The following is a 25,377-nucleotide window of genomic DNA, read 5'->3' on the forward strand; positions in this document are numbered from 1 at the left end:
GAAATGGAGTAGTAACTATGCAGTTTTTAGTACTGCCGAGAGGTATCAAAAAGTGCTTTAGTTTTTCGAGTTTAATTGGCCTAGAGGGTATATGGCTACATCATATGTCAATGGAAAGATAAATCAATGTAGTTTTTGAATATCGTACTTATCAAAGTGAAAATTGGTAAAGTTTTCTCTATTTTGCATTTTTTAGAGGAGGGGGTCAAAGATCCCAACTCCAATACACTTTGATAAGTACTTTAAGGGAAACCGTTTATTGTAGGTATTGGGAAACAAGTAACATGTAAAGATCACATGTATAGAATTTCAAAAATGTGAAAAAGAACTTTTTTCGACAAAAGTTGACTATTAAATCACAGAACAAAAATGCCTCTAAAATGGTTGCGTTTCAGTGCATTTTCATTGATTAAGAGACCTAAGTATTCGATACTGAATAACAGATGAATTAAACACAACGTACTTGATTTGATCTACAACATGAGCTTTACAAAATGTGTTTGAAGTTGCTCATTTTGCATATTTTTACTAGTTGTTAAGCTAAAACTGTAAAATACTACATCAATTTCCAGACAAACTGTACTGTTTTAGAAATGTGGGTACAACAGAAAAGCATAAATATCATCCAAAGTAACTTATATTTTGACATGATCAATATTTTAAGTGCTTTTTATGCAGATAGACAATAGTTTGACATATGTTTGTCCTGTTATTTAATAACTGAGCGCTCAACAATGTTCATTTTGAGAAAATTGAATCGACGGACAGTATGTCCATAGCCAAGACAAAGCACTAAAAATACAAAAAAAGTCATAAAAATAACAAATATATACTTAAACAAGTAATTAGCAAGCTAGGCGTGATTATAAACAAACGGGGGTCTTGACCAGGTTCATTGGGAGGATATTAATTTTAATGCCTTTTCTCTGTTTTTTCTTTAAGCGGCCGTCGATCTGTTCTTATATAAATGTCATTCCGGATTCGAACTAAGGAGCGAAACTCTATCATTGCTTAAAAGTCATCTAGTTTGTGACGGTGAAAAAGAGAACATTCCAGAGATTATTTTGTTGTAAATGGATTATTGTAAATAAAATCGGCCTTTACTATCATAAAGACATATGAGAATTGTCCAAGTTATGAGTGGCATATTTTTGATTCCTAGCTTTTACCACATCTTCACAAGGTAAGTGTTATGGTCCTGTCCCTCCCATGGCGAGGAGGGAGAGCCAAGGCTGTAACCCTTAGCTAGCGAAGATACTTCTACAGTTGTGATAAATCCCAGATTCAGTTTTATTTTTATTGGTATTTAGATTATAACAAATCATAATTCGAGAAGTGAGCCATAAAGTGTCTCACTTATTCATTCATTATGTGAAGCTGACAGACGTGATTGGCTGCCCGGAGTCAAAATTATGATATTGTAAATGTTCAAAACAACCTTTCTACCTTGTCAAAATATGACATCAAGAGTAACGCAAAATTCAACGCATCAACCACTTTCTACAATGCTTAGCTCTGTACATGTATGTTTACGCCGCAAAAAAGTAAGTTTATTACAATTTATAGACTGTAAATAGCAAACTATATATTGTATCAGAGCTCCTCTCTTTTTCTGATATTCTTGATCCACCCCTGCCCTTGACAATGATGTTTCTTTTATATTTTATAATAACTATCTTACCATTGTGTCCTATTCATACGGCTACTAACACTGGAGTCGTTTTGAGAGATAAACACTTCTGAGAAGTTTTTTATTGCCCTGAACGTCTTTGTTCATTTTGCGTTAGAATTGTTACAAAGAATCTGGTTTGTTTTAACCAACTCGTTTAATGTAATCTTTTCAGAGATGCGACGGATCCAAAAGGGGTGTAGGGGTTTGACAACCCCCTCATTTAGGACAAAATGTCATTTTTATGTGTAAAACTGACAAAAAAATGGTAAATAATGTCCAAGCACAGTTTATGTACTGTCGAATTTATTACGAAATTCAGCCTTATCATGAACCTCTGAGTCGCATTTTTTGTTTGAGAACCCTGATTCATGGTTAAATATTTACCGTTTTGTTTGAGGTCCAAGCATATAAAGACAATTGCAAAAAGAATATACATGATCAATAAACTTCAGAACATTAAGTGTTTTCGTCAAAACTATACTTCACATGTGCTTCTGTTCATAAAACAGCCGGAAACTAAACTAATTGTTTGGAAACGATTCCATGTTTTTAGTACAATTAATAGTTTAAATATGTGAAAATTTGCAATTTCAAACTCATTTTGCAAAAACCCATGTTGCAGGTAGAATCGAGTAATTTTCTACGGTGTCTTATTATCTCTTAATCATTAAAAAGGCACTAAAATGCATCCAGTTTTAAGGGCATTTTTGTTTTTTGATTAAATAGTCAAATTTTATCGGAAATATTTTTTTTACATTTTTGAAATTCTATACATATGATCTTTGCATGTTCCTTGATTTCCGATACCTACAATGAACGATTTCACTTAAATTACTTTTCAAAGTGTATTGTAGTCGATTGATCTTTGGCATCACCTCTTATCAATGCAAAATAGCAAACAACTTTACCACTTTTCAGGTAGAAAAGAATGATATTCAAAAACTACATTGATTTATCCTTCCACTGACATATATTATATAACCAATTTCGTCCCCAAGAAAATAAATACAGTATGTATATATCAGGCGACCTTTATTTATATCATAAAAGACAATACAAGAAACAGTTATGTTTTGGAGCCTTAACATTCCAAAATTCGACGTTGCAATGATCTGTTCTGTTCTGACTTTTCAACACACAGTATATCTATTTAAAATCCATTCCAATAAAATTTGTTTTATCCTGCTGACAAATATCTGTGACATCCAAGTGGACGATCGCGTTAAATTTTAAATCTGTTTCTGATGCGTTTAATCCATTCTATCATGTAAAGTGGAAATTTGACAGCTTAACTGTTTTCAAAATGCTGTATATGTACCTTATATTGAAGTCAGAGATTAGATTAAACACAGTGTTATTTAACTTGACAGATTGTTAATCTCTTTTTCACTCTCATGCTGTTAATAACTGTGTATAAACGTGTGTGATGGCTTTTAAACGATTCTGGGTTTTCATTTTTCCTTTTTGTTTTTCTTGAGAACGACGAGAATGGAACTTTATTTGAGCGTCGGTCCGCATTCTCCTAATTGTGTTTTTTATCCTTTATACGTTGATGGATCAATAATCACCAGCGACATGACAACAACAACAAAGTTTATATCAAACTTTTTCAATGTTGATATCAATTTCGGATATATGACTCCAGGAGCATTGCAATGATAAGAGATAGCTAGGAACAACTGCTATTTGACATTTATTGTAAGTTGAAGAATAGTCAGTAATTTTCTCCATGATGAGAAATAGTAAACTTTATCTCAGTTGTCTGACGTGCGCGCTCCAACTTTTGACCATTCTGTTATTGACATCAAATGCTCAGAATGACCCTCGGGACCATTCAGTCAGTTTTCATTCAGTCCTGTGTCTGCATACTCAAGGATAAATGTTGCTTAACTCTGTGACATAAATGCACACTATTACATAACCAAAATTTAAAAAACAAATGCTTGTGATTTCAAAATTTCATTGTAATGCAATAAAGATAAAAATATGTTTTACTCCTATTTTCATAAAGTGATAAAAAATGCAAGTGACTGATCAGCAAATTAGCTGAGACTACATTAGTGCCGACATTTTATATTTTCTATATTTCTTGTTTTCCGACTATGTGAGGTAAAAATTCAGATTTTATCATGCCCGCGCAATGTAATCCGAGTGAACGTATAAACAAATAATGTTTTATTCCTTCGTATTTATAACTTTAAAAAAAAACCACCATAAAGATGAAATTGAAATTGTTATTTTAAAAGAACATAAAATTGAAAATGTCATCCATAAAGTATGCTTAAACAAGTGGTCAGTGGTACGTAAAAAGAATGCAAGCACTGGGTTTTGAGATAATGCTCTTGAAAAGTAAAGAAATTATATCTTAAATGAATTATATGAATTAGATTTAAAACCCATCTATGAAGACTTAAACCCAATTATATATATATGTATATTTCTACATAGTCGTAAATGAAGAATTCATTACCATTTTGATTAGGTACTTAGAATTATACACTATAAATAAAGCAAAAAGAGCAATATAAATTGAGGGATTCTGGAATCGATATTTAACATATTGAAGTTAATTTTGAAATTTGGGAAGATTTGAGTGCCTTTTTGTGGGTTTTAGAGAAACTATTGCCACAAAATGGTTTGATATCAGATATGTTGATTAAAAGATATTGTTGCACAAATCCCTGCATTACTGGTTTTTTTTAATACTAGCTTCTTTCAACAATTATTCAAAATGACTATCAGGCTATCAGGGACAACAATTACTTGCTGCATTATTTTCCGTGAACCCGTCAATTTTACGAAATCTCACGATAGGAAAACACTTTTTTTCGTATAAATCATCGTCGTATTCTAGAACACTGTGGGAAATATATAATCTGCATTGATTGCCAGTGCTTTAACAAATGTGAACTTCTAAATCAATGTTTGCCATGTTATTAAACGTAATATTCATTGTTGTAAGATAAACGTCATTTCAAATGCCCAATCGTTCGCATAAAAAAGATGATCTTGAAACAATGAGACAGATACTAAAATAATCATTGCATACGACAGTGCCAAAGAGAAGGCTTTAGGTCCACAGTATACACAGAACACAGAAAAAAGTCTTTCTTTTTCACTTGTTGTTCTTGCATTTAGAGAATGAATGATTGTATTGAACAGTTTAAAGGCAAAAAAAAAAAGCAAAAAAAAAAATACGCTTAGGTTGATTATTTAGACTGAAAATAATAAGATAGGAATACAATTATAAGTAATCGGGAGAGGGGTTGTTGAATAGCAATGAAATAAACAATATCAGTTTTGAAATCATTCTTCGGAATTAAAAAAAAGTGTTCATACATAATGGGTTAACTAGAGGTTAAGTAGAACAATCAGCATATAAACATCTATGTAACGGTACATAAGGTTGGCAAAATTAAAATCTGTCTAATTTCATAATTTAATCAAAGTGATAGCAAATTGGCGTACTAGGAATTTTTAATTGTTTGTCAAAAGTTATTAAGCATCATATTCATTTTTTAGGAATTATAATATATTTTGCATCCTATAAATGTGTGTATTCTAAACAGATGCTTTTCCAATGTGCTGACTCTCTTGTGATAGCATAATCCCTATCATTTTCGCAAATTTAAGAAAGAGTGTGGTGTGTGGTATACTGCAAATTTCTTCTTTTTTTTTTATTAAATCCTAGTTTTGTACATATTGGTACGACTGAAAATTACATACGATATATGACGACTTGTGCCAATGTCTTGATAATAATATATCTAGCGATTTTGGTTCAGAACAATTTCTACCTGCTAACGGTATCTCAGAGTGTCATGAATACACTTGCATTTATATATTGTAACTGCAGGCAATAAGGCAAATGCATATATCTCACGTCTGTTGTTCAGTAATTCACAGTTACACGAAACGTCTGTTTGGACAATATTAGGTATATATAAGTCCGATTAGTATACACCAGAACGGTGCTTGTGGATTATAGACTAACAAGATTTATCATTTTTGCCCAGAATGATTTTTAGCTTGCATAAGCCTCTGAAAATATTAGGGTCTTTTGACTGATTCGAGGTTCAGTTCAGTTTTATTGTAATACAGTTTATTTTAAGTTTACACTGCTATTTTAATTTCACTTGTATCTATAGTGTATTTCTGCATTGTCTAATTTCATTTTGCAAACCGAATGTAACAGTTATTGTTGAAATCATTCATATATAAAGCTTACACCAATGAATGACATAAACAAGTTCTGTTTTTAAGTATAGCGTTGAAGCTGATATATGAAGTCATTATAATGTATCGATACTTATTTTTTTTAATGGGTTTGCAATAAAATCAGTTTTATTTTAAGCGAGAAGATACATACGTTTGTCAGAAATTGCCATGCATTCTAATAACAAATGTTATACACGGTGATTTATTTTACCCCGCCATTGAATTAAGGTTTTCTTACCTTTTTTGTTGCATTTGTATATATCATGTTCGCAATATTAAACATCACCCCTACATTCTTGAAAATAAATATTTACATAAAAATTACCATCGTGTCAAATCTTAAATGGAATAGAAAGCACTGAAATGGAGAACTATAATCTCGTGATAAACTTCAGTGGTAAAAGTGTGCACTAGTACTGATCACGTGTTTTAATCAAAAGAAAAACTGACATTTTCTTTTCTTTTCTTTTCATCTGTGTCTTAATACTTATGGTGCTTAATTGAAATCATGCTTTTCATAAAAATCTATGAAAAATGCATGATATTTGCAAACAAAGAAACTACATAAAATTGTTCATGTTTATCGGGATAATACAAATAACAACCTGATCTCACGTGGAAGCATAAATAAGGGATTCAAGGTTCTAATAAACGAGGTTCCGTTAGGAGTATTAGTTTGAAAGTAAATTCATTACTTATGCACTTATTTCCTATGACTTGTCGTTTTATCTAATTCTTGGACGGGTAGACATTTGCGATATCACAGTATGGACGATGTAATACCATAAATGATTCGAAAAATTCGCCGTTGCGATTTATTGTTGTGTTATTGTGTATCATTTTCTACAATACCTGATTGGTCGAAAGCGACGTTGTGCTCTCATCACCATAGGTGACGTCATAAAAGGACGATCTCTAGAATCCGTCACAGATAAAACATATGTCAAGCCGCCAAAATATTTAAAAGGAATCATACACAAAAAGAAGTGTTTTTTTTAACTTGCAAACGGTGAATATCGCAAAATATCAATTCATGATCTTTAAATCGAAAAAAAAATAACATGACATTTTTATTGGATTCAACATACTCTTATAGATTGACGGGAAGGGAAAATTCATGATATGAATAAACGACGAACACAATGACCTCTCGTTTCCGATCGTAAATTGTCTTCTCATATGTATAAGTTATGCCCGAGCTAGCCAAAACTGCGTTATATATGTATATGGTTTATTTGGATGTGGTGTACCGTACTAAATTAGGTTTCTGGAAAAAGGTTATTTTACATCATACCCAAGAATGAAGTTACCGCGGAAAGAAAATGGTGGCTGTTATGAACCCATGCACATAACTTTTGATTCCATATATATTATTTGTTTTGTATTATTTGTTTTTGTTTTTTTTTTGTTATTATTATTTCTTGTTTGTTCGTTTGTTTTGGAGTATGTGAATCTCTAATGACGGCGGCACAATATAATTACTACCGAAAACTAGAATAATGTATCTTAAAATATTACACTAAATAACTTCAAAAACAATTGATTGTCGATAAAAAACTTTTTACCACTGTTTTTGTTTTTGTAAACATTAATAACATTAAATAACTATGTTAAACTTTCTAGTGCTTATTAATATACAACATATACAGGGACTACATCTACATCATTCAGTAACTAATTTGTATATTTCGGATTCATGTGGATAATTATCTTCTTCTCAAATGATTATGATAAGCTACTACGCCTATGCAACAGCATTGTGGAAAACTGTAATCCTTCGAAGAGTCTAAGCTTCTCCTGATTACTCAAATTATTTGGAACCATCTTATGCTTTCTATCAACAAACGGAATAATAAATAGTTCGAAATTAACAAAAGTGATTGATAATTATAATTCAATTGTTGTCCTCATTGTGTTTTGTCATGCAGGGTTTCACAGGGTGTCACGATAGTCTTTATTACAACGACTATCCAACAAATAAACGATAAATCAAAAAGGTCTCAACCATCTTTATATTTTAAGATAAAAAAAATCAGTGTGCCATTTTTGACATGTGTACTAAAAGGCATGTTTTGTATATACGAACAATATATGCATTTTATATTTAACTTTACATTTTTTTATAGTCTACACCAATGGATTTGAGTACAGTATAGAATCGTCTTTTGTATCCTTCTGGGAAAGAGGTAATGATTCAAATATGACAGCTTGATAATGGGTTAACAACTTTTTTATATATTTGTCTTGCTATTATTTAAACTGTATGACTAAGCTATTGATCAATCATCTTATGCGTTGATTTTAACATAAATGTACAAATCGATCCGCAAGTTCGGAACTTCATACACGCCAAATTCCAAATCTTTATTCCTGATGAATTCACAACATTGACTTATAAAAAAGCTTACGAACGTACATAAAGTTAAACAATGTTTATATATATTGTATAGTACTATATCAAAGGTGTGCCTAATGCTCAACCCTCCTTGTACCGTTCTGCCGTCTCATACCAAAATATGCCGTAATGTCCATTATTTTTACCAGATTCTCCAAAATTACTACCATATATGAATATTGTTATTGATCGAATTAATATCATTAATATAAACTTAGAATACATTTGTAATTAATATTTTGAGTTACCAAATATGATCACTGTGTTTTTAAAAAAAAATGACCAAAAAAAATACATATATCGCACTCAACTTACACTGCTTTCAGCTTATCTTATCCACATTCTCAAAAAACACAACACCTGAGCAATCAACATCTGTATACAACTGATAAGACTTTTTCGCTGTCTTCATGTATGCATTAGCGTGCTGTAGCTGTTGTAGACAAAAAAATCAATTTACAAGTGAATGTATTTTTTCCTCATTCCGTGATCACATTCATTATTGCAAGAAGTTGTTTGACATTGGAACCAAGTATAACTTATATGTTATTCTGAGAGCTTAAAATTTGTTCCTGTAAGACCTTCTTTATCGATTACATGGTAGAAAATCATGTTTCTATTGACACATATTAGGGGTAAAATATAGCTTGTGGCAAGACAATATAAATGAAAAGCTGCTGTAAACGCTGTTGCGTGTAATTGAAGCATGCGGTTTTACTTTTGAATAAATATCGAGTTCCCTGCGTACAGAAAGCTAATTTAATTAATGGAATTAAATCAAATAATTATATCTGATGGTAAACTAATGTGAATTTGCTTTTTAGTTTTTTTCTTCACGAAAACGTTTTTGCAGAGTAAGCATTGAACATTGCGATCCTCTATAATTGAGTCATGTTGAAAGGAAAACTTTTGCATTGTGATTGGCAAAGTTTGAAACAACCATTTGTTGATAATCTTTAGAAGAAATCATAAGATCGTCAACTTAGCTGTAAAACATCAACATGCATCGACAGTTAAGTATTAAATGGTACCCATTTATTTTTTTATTTTTTTTTTTTTGTACCGCGCTAGAACTCTAAAAAATAAGCTTCTGGAACAGGGATATGTCGCTACAAGATTGAAGTCATCACTACAGAAGTTTTATGGTCGTCACCATGAACTCGTTATGGTGTATCCATCTGCACCATGAAAAATGATTTATTGTTGGAAACCATTCCGAAACATGTTTGTATAGCATCAGTCTGTTCTGAATTCAAAATTTTACTTTAAAATCAAGTTTTAAATGATCGTTTTACAGCTTTTGATAGCCAAAATATTACATCAGAATTTCTTAGAAAATACTATCTTGTAAAAAAACGTTTGAACGTTTACTTTCATAAATCATTCATCATGTTGTCAGCTATGTTAAGTTCTGAAATTGCCTTGTACAAAAAATATTTTAACCCTTTTTGCATATTGTGGTGATGTGGTTAAAATATATTTCAATTCTATCTTTCATAACCAATTATATTTTTATAAAAAAAACAAATAATTCAAGTGCACAATTGTTTATACCGGAATATTCGTTTTGCTTTTATAATTGTACAAACATCAGAATGCATTCTATTAGGATGTTACTTAACACCACAACTAAGCCTTTTTGTCAGTTAATTGAACAAGGCTGCAGAGTTAGTGTCTGTTTATTCTCCAGGGACCTCATTAAAGCCAGCAATCGTACACTAATGAAAAGAAACACATCAAATCCGACGGGTATACTTTTTTCAGACCTGTGTCTCTAGGGCAATTGATTTTTGGCAAATAACGTATTTGGGTTAGTTTCTCTTTATCGGAAAGAAATTGAGATGCAAGATCTTCTTAGTATGTGAGTTATGACGATAAGATTTGTGGCAACTTGTCATTTATCTGATATATGTCCAACTATTTCCTAGACGAATGATACTAACGATATAAAACAATATCCTATACATCTTCGTAAACTGGGACATTTTGGAAGTTGTTTTATTGTTTGTTTATTTGGCGCTTCTTACAAACTAAAAAACAAAACAAAAGCTGTATTTTCTTAATACACCTACATTGCACAACAATAAATGCATAATTTGGCTTAAAACCTCCAAAATAATCCGACTCTATAATTTCACCAATTCACGGTCGTAAATCGGGATAAGTTGCATGTACTTATACATTAGTTTATATGGCGCATCCTTTAATAGTGCAATAATTAAACACGCCAAAATATAATGTATGCGTGAATTTATACTGCCAATATATTTTGGTGTACAATCATTATTGAGCTACTAAAACGATGATCAAACAACTGCGTTACTTGCTGATCTATTCCTTCACTCTTATGGGGCTGATTTTATAGCTGATCTGATCCGAAAGAAAGAATATCGTTTGGCTAGATCCTTCAATCTCAGTTTCCGCTATATAGATGACGTATTATCTTTAAACAATCCTGATTTCGGGGATTTCATACACCGCATCTACCCAAAAGAACTTGCGGTAAAGGATACTACAGACACTGTGAAGTTAGCCTCTTATCTTGACCTACATTTAGAAATCGATGTTAAGGAAAAATATTAACTTTACGACAAACGTGATGACTTTTCATTCAGAATTGTCAACTTTCCTTTCATCTGTGGCAACATCCCTTCAGCATCTGTGTATGGAGTGTTCATATCACAACTCATACGTTATACCAGAGCTTGCCGACACTAAGCAGACTTTTTGTATCGCACTAGAACTCTAATAAATAGGCTTCTGGAACACGGCTATGTTGCTACAAGATTGAAGTCATCACTACAAAAGTTCTATGGTCCTCATCATGAACTCGTGGATCGTTATGGTGTATCCAACTGCACCATGAAAACTGATTTATTCAACGGGTCATAGTTTTCCTTTCCTCGTTTGTCTACCTCGGACTTGACTTTTTATGAGCAACTCGGCGGGTGTTTCTAGAAAAGCAGAGGACGCTTACCCTATCGGTGCATCTGGTCCATGCTCCCAGTCTTTAGTGGAGTCCGAGTTGCTCATTTGCTTTTGTTACTTTGTATGCATGATTTTAGTTACTGTGTGATCTTTGTTGTGTATATCTGTTTTCCATGTCTGGTCTTGTCCCTGGATTGCATTCTTTTGATTACCGCTATAACCTTGGTTTCCTTGATTACTCTTTGCTTAGGTAAAGTGATCTTTTCGGTATTAAAAATGGTATTTATTATTATTGTTTCCACATAATATGCTTGATACCGGTATCATTAGAAATAAACGGATTTTTTTCGCTCTTATAAATATGCAAAAATAAAACACTCCAAACTTTAAACGTGCATGTTTTTAAGAAAACCTCCAAAATGTCCAATTTCCGAAAACACACATACAGTAAATTACATTTCCAGAATGTTAAAAATTCATTACTTTCTTGGTCAACAGACATACACTTCGGGGGAAGGAAAGGTGGTATTTTGCTGTGTGTCTTGCAAAATGAATAGAACTGCTTCTTTGTCCTTGCTGTTCATTTAGTTAACCGACCTTTTTTATATTAGATTATGCTTTATTTAGACTGACTATATAGAAATGTGCTGTTCGAGTGTGCATGTACTTTATGATTGATATGTGTTCTGAAATTCCTCATTGAAAATTTGGGAACGTGCTCAATTCGAGAGGAGGGTCGTGATTTAAATCCAGATTTAAGCAATATGAAAGATTTTCAAAACTTAAACTCACTAATTTTCCGAAAATAACGGAACGTAAATATAAGAAAGTTAATATGACGACTTGTTTGCTGAGATGGAAAAAAATGTATGTGCATTAAGTGCATGTATGACCTACCACAACAACATAATTTCACTGAATCTAGTTTATACATATTGTTACATATATACCATATCCAAATATGTTCTTCCGCAGAAAAAAATGTTCGATCTAGGTCAATAAATCAAAATAACGATACATCAGATAATAATTCACAAATTGGCAAAAATCATCACATATATAAAACAATCCTTATTTTCTGACATTGTTTCTCTTGCTTCATTAAATGTTAATCAACATACCAACACACTTGATTAAGAACAAATGATTTGATATACACATAATCTGTCTGTGTTAGACAAATGCAGAACAAGACAACAATCTCGGTGATTGTAATTTGTTCACCGGCCGATGAATACGTCGCGACAAAATCATTTCAAGAGAAAGCTCGGTTTAAGTGTTATTTCAAACTATAGTTGAAAGAGGAAAGAAAAGACATGCAATATTTAAAAACAATGTTCTTTCCAAATTTGTACGAAAACTGTTACTTGAAATATTGTTGGTTTTCTTAATTTTCTGTTTAACTGACGATTTTAAAATAATTCTTATATATAGAATTCATTTCCTCATAGCAGCTGATCGCCTTCAGTATGAAAGTTATGTGTAAATTAGATTGTTGTTTTGTTATGTATATGATACGGAAATTGTAAAATTCCAAACAATATCAATAAACTGAGATAACATATAAAATGATTGACTATTTATTCGATCGATTTATTGATTGATTGTATGTCAAAATTATATGCATTTAAGGATTAAAGATCATCTCACCAATCAACCAGATTCTGATTTGTACTATTCAGGAATTCAGTAAATTCATGCATTGTTAAAACATTGACGAGGGAAATAAAATAAAGCTATCCAGAATCCTGTAGCAAATGTAACAAAGGCTTATGTACACTTAACGCACAGAAATATTGGTATTGAATGTCTCTGCCGATTTCATTGATGAAACTGTGATACTTGACTTTGAATAATTTTGGAAAAATAATTGTGTCACCTTCCAAATATTTCATATACTGGAAAGATGACCTTTAATATCAAAAGTGTTTTTAGACAGAAATTGACAATACTAACTAATCCAAGTGTCATTGCATTAAATAGAATGCTCTTTGAAGGACATTAAATTTACTTTCATCTATTAAATAATCGCCTTAAACTTATCCCTCGCAGAAGTACAAAACAATTATAAGCCTCGTTCACGCAATACTATGATAAAGTATTATTACAATTAATTCACTTGTTGAAATTGAAGTTGCGACGTAGAATTGGCATTGACAATTAGCTCTTGTAAATCTACTTTTGATGTGTCAGATTCCTTTCATTACGTAAAGTGGAAATGTAATGCCATCTTGAAGGGCTGTTTAGCTGTAAAAAGTCATACTACAGCGTGTTAAAATCAAATTCTAAGTAAGCAGAAATACATTAGGCTTATCTCAAGCATGATACTGACATGTAATATCCTGAGAATATCATATGGTAACTTGTACAGCATGTAATAGGCGAACGGCATACAGAGTATTATTTTTGTTGAAGCTGTTGTTCATTTCGTTACTTGCAAATGTATTTGCAAATAAGAACAAAATATCGAGTTTTGGTTCATATCGTAGACAAATGCTTTGAAAGAGTAATCAATGGAGCCAGATTCTAGTAGAAATAAACAAAAATGTATTCGAGAGACAAAAACAGCCATGAAAAACAAACACAACATGAACATAAATAACCACAATTATACATACTAAGTGACAAAATTATATGAGTAGCTCCACTAAAAAAATCTGGGAGCATGGACCAGGTGCACCGGTAGGGTTAGCGCCTTCTGCTTTTCTAGAAACACCCGTCGAGTTCCTCATAATAAGTCAACTCCAGGATAGTCGAAAGAGAAAAGGAAAACTTATACACTTATATAAAAAAATCAGTTTTTATGGCTCGCATGGATACAACGTAACGATCCACAACTGAGCATGTAAACATATCCAGCTACTTGCATGTTGACATGTTATATGCAATAACTCCTATTTCTATTTCGTTTTTAGTGTTTCAACAATATTTTCCACAAATTCATTAAAGTTTACATGTTAACTTTTTTACATCACTTATATTATGGATTGTGTCATTCATAAAATGTGGTATTTATGAAGAAATAGCAATATATATTTGGGAAAATTTGTTCAATAACTATTGGATCTGAGCTTGCTGTCGTGAATATTAAAAAAAAATAACAAAACCTTTCCGCACAAATGTTGCATTTTAGTATTCGTATAAATAGGGTTCTCAATATGAAGCAGGGGCAATCTGAAACGCTCTATTGAAACATAATTTATTTCAAACTGCTTTTCATGGTCCGAAACGTCTTCGGGACGAAATGTTCGTCATTTGCAAGGATCATGTATAAGACTTATAATATACTTTTCGTAAACATTTGGGCACCGTCGTACTGTTGGCGGGTTTGGAAAGGGTATAATTTGATTCATATCTAATTACCGACGAAAAAGGATGATCTCTAAAACTAGTGCGGTTCTCAGTTACTGAATACGAAAACACGGTTGTCATGACGCTACATTAATACGGCAGATAAATAGAGTACTGGTTTGTTGTATTTTTCGAATCTATAATTTCATTTAAAGAACAAGATAATTACCAATATTTTCTTTCAACATTAATTAATACCGTAAACGTATCAATATTTGCGGATGCTTTTTATTCGCGGATTCTCTCAATCGCGCATATTCACGGTTATCAATTGTCGCGGATTAAAAAAAAGGGATAAGCGTAACTTTTTTTTCGTGCTTTTCTGTCCACCGCAAAAATAGCTAAGATTTGTACGTTAACAGTACGTGAATGCAAATCAATGATTAAAAAGTATTCATCCATCTGAAGCAACAGAAAATAATTTGGCCATGGAAAAATACTGTTGAAGATGATAATTCAGGCCCAAAATATAATTGTCTATGCTGTTATAAATTCTAGGTACCGGTCTAATGTACCTAACGTTAAGTCACTTAACCCGGTACATTAAAACAATGCAAAACATAACAACCAAAACCAATAAACACAAATCGTGAAAATCAAACAAAAGTTGCATTTTAAATTCTGGAGTATTCCCGTGATGGCTGCCACAACCGCTTGATACTATAATGTTTATAACGATACCACTGACATGTAATACTATATGCACGTACTATCGAATACATAATCAGGATCGACAAATATCTTAAAATATGTTCAATCAAAAGGAATTAATGAAAACAAATTATTATTGTATAATAATTGAGATTGCTGCTTCTGTTATATTAACATAGATAGTTAGTGCTTCTATTGAGATGCTTTTGACACTTTTCACGGTTTTATAATCATTTAACAGCAATTAACCTCTGATGGTTATAGTCAGTTAATCAAAGGAGATACAGTACATGTAATATATTTGGGATTGAGCAATGGGCAATGAGGGATAGGACACTGGGGCATATTGTATTGGGATAGGGCATGAAGTATGGGGACTATGAATGGAAGATTGAGGTAGGGGTTTCTTTGTGTCACAGACACTCGCATGATTTTAGAATTAACATATTTACCAAAATGGGCAATAATAATAGGAACTTTTTTTAAAGTTGCAAGTTTTGGTTCCCTTTCAATTGACAGAATTATTTGTCATTTGTTATTTGTTAAAATGTCAGTGTTGCAACCTCCAATAAGATACTAATATTGCCATTTTGATATTTTTAACAATAATGTTGAACCATTATTGAAATTAAAACTCACACAATTTGCAGAAATATGTCATTTTTGAGAAATTGGACTAAATATATTTGCTACAGCCATACATATATTGCTCATTTTAACAATTTCAACAATACTTTCGTATAATCAATGAAATTTAAAGTGTTTGCTCTCATTCAATTTGCAAAATTCTATAATTTTTAAGAATTTGGTCTGGAATATATATGTATCACAACATTCAACATAATACTTACATTGACAATTTAACACATTTTACAATAGCTTTAGATTGATGAGTCTTTTCGAACAATCATGTCATATTGAAGATTTTAGGCTGAAATATTAGTGTTGCAACCACCAACAGGATACTACTATTGCCATTTTTTAATATTTCGAACAATACTTTTGGATCATTATTGAAATCAATACAATTTGCAAAAAATATGTCAATTTTGAGAAATTGAACTGAAATAAATGTATCGCAGACACACATATGATGCTTATGTTGACAATGATGACATGTTAAACGATGAAATCAGAACATCATTGAAATTAAAAAGGTTTGTACATATACAATTTGCATAAATATGTTATTTTTTAGAATTGGGACTGAAAACATATACTTGAAAATTAGTGTTTCCCCCTTTTAAATCTGATATAAAGCAAGAAATATCCACAAATACGTTATTTAGAATCATTTTAAAAATTGAATTCGTTCACAATTTATACATATAGCTATCGTTTTAAGGATAGTTTCCATTATTATTTCCCATGCAGCTCGGAGTGGCGATAATACACAGTGCAAGTATTGCGTGATTTAGGTAATTCGCGAACCTGGCTGCGAGATTCTACCATCGATAATGCATTACATGTACATGTTCATGATAAAATATCTTTTTGGAATGGGCATATGCAATGGACAATAGGAAATAAAGCGATGAACTGGGGTAACGGACAATGAGGTATGGGGCTATTAGGAGTGGGACAGGGGACAAAAAGAGCATGGGACTATGAGGAATGGGGCATGGGGTGGGGAAATTGGGAATTGTGCATGGGGAACTGGGGATTTGTGGCAAGTAGGACTAGTATTGACTCTATATTTATATGTGTGTACAATACAACGGTAAAATAAAAGCAAAGAGCTCGTCTTTAAATTATGAATCAAGTATTCGAAATCAGGAAACAAAGACTGGTCAAAACCTCATTAAAACACAAATAAACATAAACATATTACACTAAACAAACGAAAGAGTGGCCCTCCGTATACGTAAAATAATTACATTTTGAATCAACGACAATGAAAGGGTAAACACCATGTCCTTTGTTAATGTTCAGCACAGCCAAGTTCGAACGAAGGATGGAAACTATCACATTGAGAACATATCTGTATAAAAGTTGGAGTTGGCCATATCATAAACATCAAGGAGGTAATTGTTTCGATCGTAAAACTTTTGAAGTGATGACTTAAGTAGCTGTTTTTGTAAGAATCATCTGAAAAAATGTGATACACCTCAAAAAAGGCTACAAATTTTTATTTTTGTTACTAAGTTGTCTTATGTGTCTATATTATGAAATGTGTAACTATTCATTCGAAGCTGCCTGCTCCTAGCAGTTAATCAACATTGAAAATCCAATGGAGTATATTGTATTTGAGTGTCATTTACAGAGTTATCTCCCTTACTTTTTAAATATACAATGCATTCTATATAATGTTTACCTCTTATGAACACATGTTATATAAAAAAAAACTTATATTATTTTTTTGTTTACTATGGCAATTAAAACACAATATCAAAAATAACGATATGTAGGTTTTTTTACCCATGAATCATATTTTGCATGATTCTTATCTGGAGTGCTACTTAAGTCTTGTTATAACTATATGTATCTATGTTCAAACAGCTTATTCGTAGGAGTTTAGCACAGTATGATATAATCTGCGTAGCTTTGACAATGTCATGCATAACCTATTAGTTTTTATATAAGAAATTTACTCAATACAAAAGGTCATGAAATATTGTTAACAATTATATGTTTGCATATATTGCATTTTCAATTGATAGCCTTGTTACATTTATTATTTTATGAAAACATCAAACGAATAATAAAATGAATTTCTGATCATTACGAACATTTTTAGTTCATACACTTAATTAGAACCCTTGTCTGATTTACAAGAATAATCTCCTCATTAGTGTATTATGACTGCTGAATCAAACTAAAACATCCGATGCACAACACATCCAAAACGGATTTCAAGTATAATAAGTATTATAGTATATCTTCATGTCGTACATAAACTACTGCATCACCTGATGATTGAAGGTTACAAGTCACATTACAAAAAAACGTGTGGGGTTGGTGACAATTTTGTTTCGCAAGTGCAATATTTCTATTTCAAATTCAACAGCAAACGAAATCAATATTTTTATTTGAAAATCTGCTTTGTCAATATAATTGGGAAAATTTTGTTCAGTGAATGAGCAAGGAGAAGCCGGGAAACCAGTGACACAGGAGAGTTATTTCTAAAGTCCAAAGTCACGTGGAGTTAAATATTTCTACCTGCTTGGAACAAGTGACTATGAAATAAACTTTTTTCTTTTCCAAAATTCCAACCCCATCCCCCTTTTCCCTTCGCTTTTTAAATTGTCGATAACTATGTAGCATTGCACCAAACTGTATAATTTTTATTAAAGGCGTCTTTAGTAACATCCTTTGCAGTTTTTGGCGGTCAGATCAATTTGTACAGATACCGGAAATTTTACACTTCTCCACGGATGGTGGGAATATTTCACACATATCATGTGACGTAAACAAAATTCAGACGGCTGCAAACAAGAAAGAGATTGGCTTTCCTATCTTAGAAAAGCTATGCTTCGATTTGGATAATACAATCGGAGTTATATTTTTTTTCATAACGGGTTAGGTTCTTAACAAAAGCAACAGTGAGACAGCGAGATACAAGTAAGTATATCCGCGTGTTCCCCGAAGTATTTAAAAACATAACATTCACTCCTTTAAATAAGTAAAAAAAAGACTTGAAAACTATCAGAAGATATAAACTTATTTTAACTTTAACGTAATCTTAATCTATATTTTTGTAGTTATTTGATTGAAGGAAATGATGGATGTTCTCCGTGAGGACAGTCACTTTTTGTTACTTCCGGGACATTACTTATTTTCGTTAGTATATTGGGGAACATTAAGAAAAAATCAGAAAGTATACGTAATAACCGTAGAGCTCAGACTGCTTCGCTATAAAGTAACCATAAACAATGAAATATCAATTTGTAATTATACATCTACCTTTGATAACATAAATAAAGTAGTGGTGCCGTCATGTGGTTATCAACAATAAAAATAATACTCTTTATTATGATGCTCTTCTCGGGTATCTAATAATACATTCGAATATTAAATCACTAAACTACTGCAGTAACATAAACTTCTGGTGGTACAATGCAGAGAGCTTATCCAAATAGTAGTTGTCAAAAACAAAATGAAAAAGGAATAAATATAGCTGTACAGTGTTTTATGACAATATATTTCTCTTGCTGGTCTCCCATGGTGCACCAGGAAACATTTAACGCATAGATATTTCTTTAGATGTTTTTGCTCAGACCTGTAATTTGCACCTGCGTAACAAATAGAGCTGACCTAGTATTTTAACATTTTAGTAGATATGTTTTGTGTTAAGTATCCAATGTTTTTTCTTATTATATTTAAATCCATCTCAATCTTCTATTATTAACTGCATTGACAAATATTTTTTTTATGGAAAGGACAAAACATAACATTCATTCCGGGAAAGAAATATGAGAGAAGAATGGAAATACAAACTAGATAAAATCTTAACGGATGTTAATAACTGGTAAAGTGACGGATGCAGGTTGCGGAGAAGAATTTATTTAATCATAGAGCAAACGATGCCACTTTCGGTGTTTTTATAGTTCATATTGCTAGTAATTATTTTTTTGTTTTTGTTTTTTTTTTATTTACTTTTTTTATTATTATTATTTTTTTATGAGCGCTTTTTTTCAGTTTTATATGCCATTTTTTTCTTGTTCGCTAAATTGTTTATGTAGATTATTTTTTCCGTATTGTTTTGCCGATATCTAGTAACGATAAAGAACGATACGTAAATGTAAAAGAAAGTGTTGTCAAAATAAGAGTAATCTACCAGCATAACGATATGATTCGTGTAGTACAGTCAATAACATGATTCCTGGTTTGACAACAACCGTAGTCACATTACATAATATCATTTGCCATCACAAACATCGTATTTCAACATAGACACAATATAAAACTCTGAATATTTGTATATGTCACAATTATATAAAGGAGGAGAGATGAATGAGTCTAATTATAAAGTGTATATACTGATATGGATTCTCATTTCTTAATTGTCAGATTTAATGAAATTCCTGATATATGTGCACCGTATTGGCACAATATGTGGGTAATTTGACTTGATACATGGTGTATTATAGATTTGTCGATATGATGTTAGATATACACTTAAGAGAGATAATAACTGCTAGAATAAACCTGAAAAAAAACACAGGGGTAAAACAAAAAATAACATTTCTACATACATGTATTCTTCGATACTAAACCCAGATGTTCAAAAACTATCAAATTCATTGCAATCTCATTGGGCAAATGTAATAGCACCATATGTTTTGTGACATCGAAAATGAATAAAAACTGATTGTTTTGCTCAGGTACTAATTTAACTTGCCAAATGCAAAACATCAATTATACTGTCGAACATGTCTACATTGACACAGCTGAAGGGAAAGATATGCTTTTCAAAAAATAGCATTATTGGAAAAGCATACTGAATGAAGCTCTTGTTGTTGTGCGAACTAAGTACACATTGTGAGTGTTGTTACAATTTCTGATATTATTATCATCAAACATAGTACTGAAAATGATAATAATTAAAGTTCATGTATATAATTTCCGATAGTCATCAGGCAGATATGTTTTATACACTACGATTTTAAAAGGATCTCCCTAAAATTGATCATTGAAATATATTGCAAGCTCAATTACTATACTGCTTATATTGTAATTTTTCCAGGGTTCAAAACTCTTACTTACAAGAAATATGTTAAAACTCAACTTAAACCGTTGACTCATCGAGATGTTTCAAAAGGATTGTTTGAACATTTATGATATTTCAGAATAAGACTAATAAAAGTTTTTTTCCTTTCAGAGCATGAATGTTCAGTAAATCTCATCTGTAAAAACTAAAGTCAAATGTATATTCTGCAGACAGAAATCTTTGATTTAGATTCCCTAAATACCGCCTGCCGACATATATATTAGTGGATTTAGTTTATCAAGCAAAGGTAATGACTTTCGATAAGTACAAGGATACCACGCTTTGAATGTATACACTGTGTATAGTATTCATTTGTCCGATACATTTAACTATCATCAATCAAAGATTTTGGTCAATACTAAAACATGGTTTAATCAAACAGCTTTTGGACTAAGATGTATGTCAAGTTAATGCAAGTGTTTGTTACACATATATTCAATACGTATTTAAATTGATACGAATTGCCTTCAAAAGATGTCTTGTTTACGAAGTTAACCGTTTATCAAGGGCTAAGACACATTTCACTATTTATAACAATTCAAATACATCGGATTTTTTGCATACTGTTTTAACGCCTTGTTTTGTTCAGGGTTTAAGTTATGTGTGGTGGGTACTGTCATTTCCATTATTTTTTTTAAATGCAAAAACAGGCAGTGAGTGGGACATGACAAATTTTGTTTTCAAAACATTTGCATTCATTTGTTTTACAAATGCATCGTTTCTCAAAGTTGAATGCTGGGTTTGATCAAAACGAAGTACAATATATAGGAAAAAAAGTTCATCGAAAAAGTGGATTAACTCTTTTTTTCGTGCAGAATATATATATATAATTGTGCATCCTGACATACATATGATATCAATATTACATTGGAACAACAAAAACATCAGTGGGTTAAAAATTACCATGTACCACCCATGTCATAGGAACTTTATTGTTGTAAACGTAAACTGGACAGTACCTCAAGTCTTAATTTATTAAAGAAAGATCATGTCTAGCTCATCAAATAATGTACTTGGTATGTCTATCGGCTGTGTTTTTGTCATAGGTATTTTCTTTTTTTCCTCTGAATATTCAAATAGTATTGTCTCTTGGGAAAAAAATGAATATGTTGTTTCCTATTTTTAATTTTCTCCCTACAGTAAACATGAATAACGATTAACGATTTCTTTTGCGTAATATTCTAATCCTTTAACATTATAAATTAAATCAATCCTTTTCTTCAATTGTAGAAGCCATAGACAAACGGATCCCTAAACAGCGGTTTGTTTCCAATAAAATGTTCCACATTGTAACTCTTTATTGGAAATAATCGTATTAGAGCTTTGTATACAGTCAATGACTATTGGAAAATTTGTAAAACCAATATGCTCTTGTATAAAAACATATCTTCTTTGTAAGCCAATTAATTTGTTCCTAATGTGATCAAGTGTCATTATTTTACTTCCTCTGTCGTTAATCAAACAAGATATTGTCAGTCTTGTATTGGTAAGAAATTGACGCACCTAATTTATATAAGACGGTGGTATAAGGAACCTCTACGTATGATACAAATGGCAATGCTTTTGTTGCAGGTTCAGTCCTTCCACATGAACTGAAATGCAGATTGATTGGAGTTAACTGGATTTTTAAGTGAACAAAAGTTTCAACTTCTGAAGTAATTGAATATAAAGCATTGATTTTGAGGTAAGAATATTTATTATTGTCTTTTTGGTGCCATCTTAAAACAAATAATATTAAACTATTTTACGTTTAGAACAAAGATGAACAGTACTCGAAATGTTAACACTTTAATTCAGTGCGTAATAACTACCTTCCAAATTGCTCGCATCGTAAATTGAAAATGTGCCTGAAGTTTGCGCAACATTTTGGGTTTATATAACTCAATTGTTTATGTCAAAGTCGTGAAAAATAAAACAAATGTTTATTTATTCAAGTTCAATAACTACATAAAACAGTGTGAACTTATTTAAAAGAATAAAATTATAAGTGTACTAAAAGCTTCCGACAATTGATATTTTGTCATTTTTATCAATTTTTGTCTGATTTTCAATGAAGATTATATTACCAATATCCTAATTTTAGCAATTGCATGAAACAAGCGTATCATACTGTTCTTAAAACCAAAGTATCAAATTATGATACCTCAATGATATTCGTAACATTATCTAAGATATAAAAAACGCTTTGGTTTTAAATAGAAAACGCTTCATCGTCAGATTAATAGTGCATGGTTTTATCTTAAATGTAACAGGCAAAACGAGGGCAACATCAGTTTAAATATGTTACAGAAACATACTTTACAGTCAATAAAACACCAAAAAAAAGAAAAATAAGAAGAAAACACAAAAACAAGAAAATACACACATATTGTTGCATAACAATTAACAATCATATAGATAAATAACAATTTTGTTTTAAAACGCTTTCCCTTTTTCGTTTGTTTATTTTAATATCCCACTAAGTTGATCGTTTAATGCTTTCTCCACTTGGAGATATATGCGGAAACTGTTCCTATAGTGGAGATGACCACAATAAATCGATCCAAGAGCATGCCGTCAACCGTATAACTTAGATCTGATCCCTGAAGTCTTAAGCAACTTTCCTTTCTTGAAATAGCTTGTTTGAATAAAGGTTACCATGATACACTGTACAACACATCAGAGTACAAGTAGCTTCATTAGGATCCTGCATAAGTAAATTGAATGTGCTGCGACATAAAATAAAATTCCACACCCAGGTTCGGAACGATTTTTACCACAAACAAATAGACAGTTTACAATTGTAAATGAATGAAAAGTTAACAACAAACCGGAAAAATGTTTTTACAATACATAACACGTATCTAGTTTAAGTTATAAAATTATAAAGGTGTTTAACATGATAACCTATAATCTGGTACGATGGAAGATAGTAGTGCCTTCTTGCACTGTCTATAAATTATTCAGAGAAAGGACATCCCTTCAAAAAACATTATGTTACAGTTTTTGCAAATATATTTAAAAATTGCTAAAGTCTGAAGCTTTGGCCTTTACATGTAAAATAAATGGTATGATTATTTTAAAATCAGGCGAATGCAAGGAACTCGGTTTTATAAATAGGTACGCCACACTTTTCATATTTAATGAAAAAAGGAATGATACTTATAGGTAAAACTCATTTAATTGAAATACATTTTCTGTGTAGTGTAAATTCTCGTATTCAGGAGATAAAATAATTTTTTCTTCAATTGTTTGTTTTGTAATGAATTGTAGCAATATCAATACAAAAGTTTCGTGTTCGTACTCAATGCATTTACCAATACATTATACCAAAGTAAAGTAAGAAACTTATTTATCTATTTATTTATTTTTTGTTTGCTTATCTTGCATGATTTTCGGACTTTTCAAGATACATTGCTTATAGTTTTTTTTATAAGTTTGGTATAAGGTATTATTTTTTATCTAAAATTTTAGTGTGATAATCATTCCGTGTGGAAAGATTGGTGTTGCCCTGTTGTTGAATTTTCTTTTAAATTATTCTCTCACATTTTACCAATTGAAACATTACTTGCAATCCAAATGAATATTTATGACGTAACTTCTTATTTAATGAATATGGTACCATTGTATTATCACTATTATACAAGTCACTGGAACTCCTTAAAATGTTAACACATGAGAGTAACTGTTTCATACTAAAGATAAACAAGGTGTTTTTTAAAGCTCTACATTCGATTGATAACTACCGAGCAAAGTGTTAGGACAACAACCATCATATAGCAGATCCTGGAATTCAGGTGAATGAAGGCGTATATAATAATTGCCAAATAGTTCTATGCAAACTAACATTCACGTCTTTCCAATTGTGTGTGGTGTTGTAAAATTATGTTAAGATAATCATTTTTTCCATTTGTTTTGTGTGTGTGTGTGTGTGTGTGTGTGTGTGTGTTTCTCTCTCTTTCTAAAACCATTATTGCAAAAGCAATTTCAACTACATTATTGCCAATACCCTAAACTAGGAATTTGGAGTTCCTGCATATTTAAGTCAAAATTTGTTAAACCTTAGATTCATATGTTTATAATTTCCATACAAAACAGAATGTTACTGAATAAAAAAATAGTGACTGTATTTTTGATTTAGTAAAAAAAAATAGTTTTAATTAGTTAAAGGAATGCCACATGTTTTATGTACACCAATTTCATTCAAAATATTCGTCGGGTGTTTCAAGCATTTAAAACATATATAAGATGCAATAATCATTTGATTTTGTCAAAAAGATCAAATATGTATGATATCAGTTTTTGTAAAAAAGGAAAAAGAAATATTCCAATTGCATATTTTCTTCATTTTTTGTTTTCGGGGTCGATTGACAATTACATATTTTTACACAAGTCAATCTTCCAGTATAAATATAGTTGTTTGCGTTATGCATGTACGTGAAAATGTACACAAGCGTGATAGTTCTTGTGAAT

The 25,377-nt window shown here is 31.3% G+C and overlaps 1 protein-coding gene across 3 annotated transcripts in view; it reads left to right on the forward strand.

Annotated features, from left to right (window-relative positions):
- The first annotated feature begins 22,471 nt into the window (after positions 1 to 22,471).
- The window catches only part of LOC148613927 (suppressor of lurcher protein 1-like), a 189,477-nt gene continuing 186,571 nt past the window's right edge, over positions 22,472 to 25,377 (forward strand). Inside the window, exon 1 of one of the 3 annotated variants that reach the window (XM_088587632.1) lies at positions 22,472 to 22,609. The gene's annotated coding sequence lies outside the window, so the exon portion shown is untranslated. The remainder of the gene's footprint in view (positions 22,610 to 25,377) is intronic. The other 2 variants (XM_088587637.1, XM_088587636.1) reach the window with 2 other exon arrangements.

Source organism: Perna viridis, chromosome 6, assembly GCF_037379345.1.
Source record: "Perna viridis isolate PV_CMFRI_1.1 ecotype Kerala chromosome 6, ASM3737934v1, whole genome shotgun sequence".
Taxonomy (NCBI): Eukaryota; Metazoa; Mollusca; class Bivalvia; order Mytilida; family Mytilidae; genus Perna; species Perna viridis.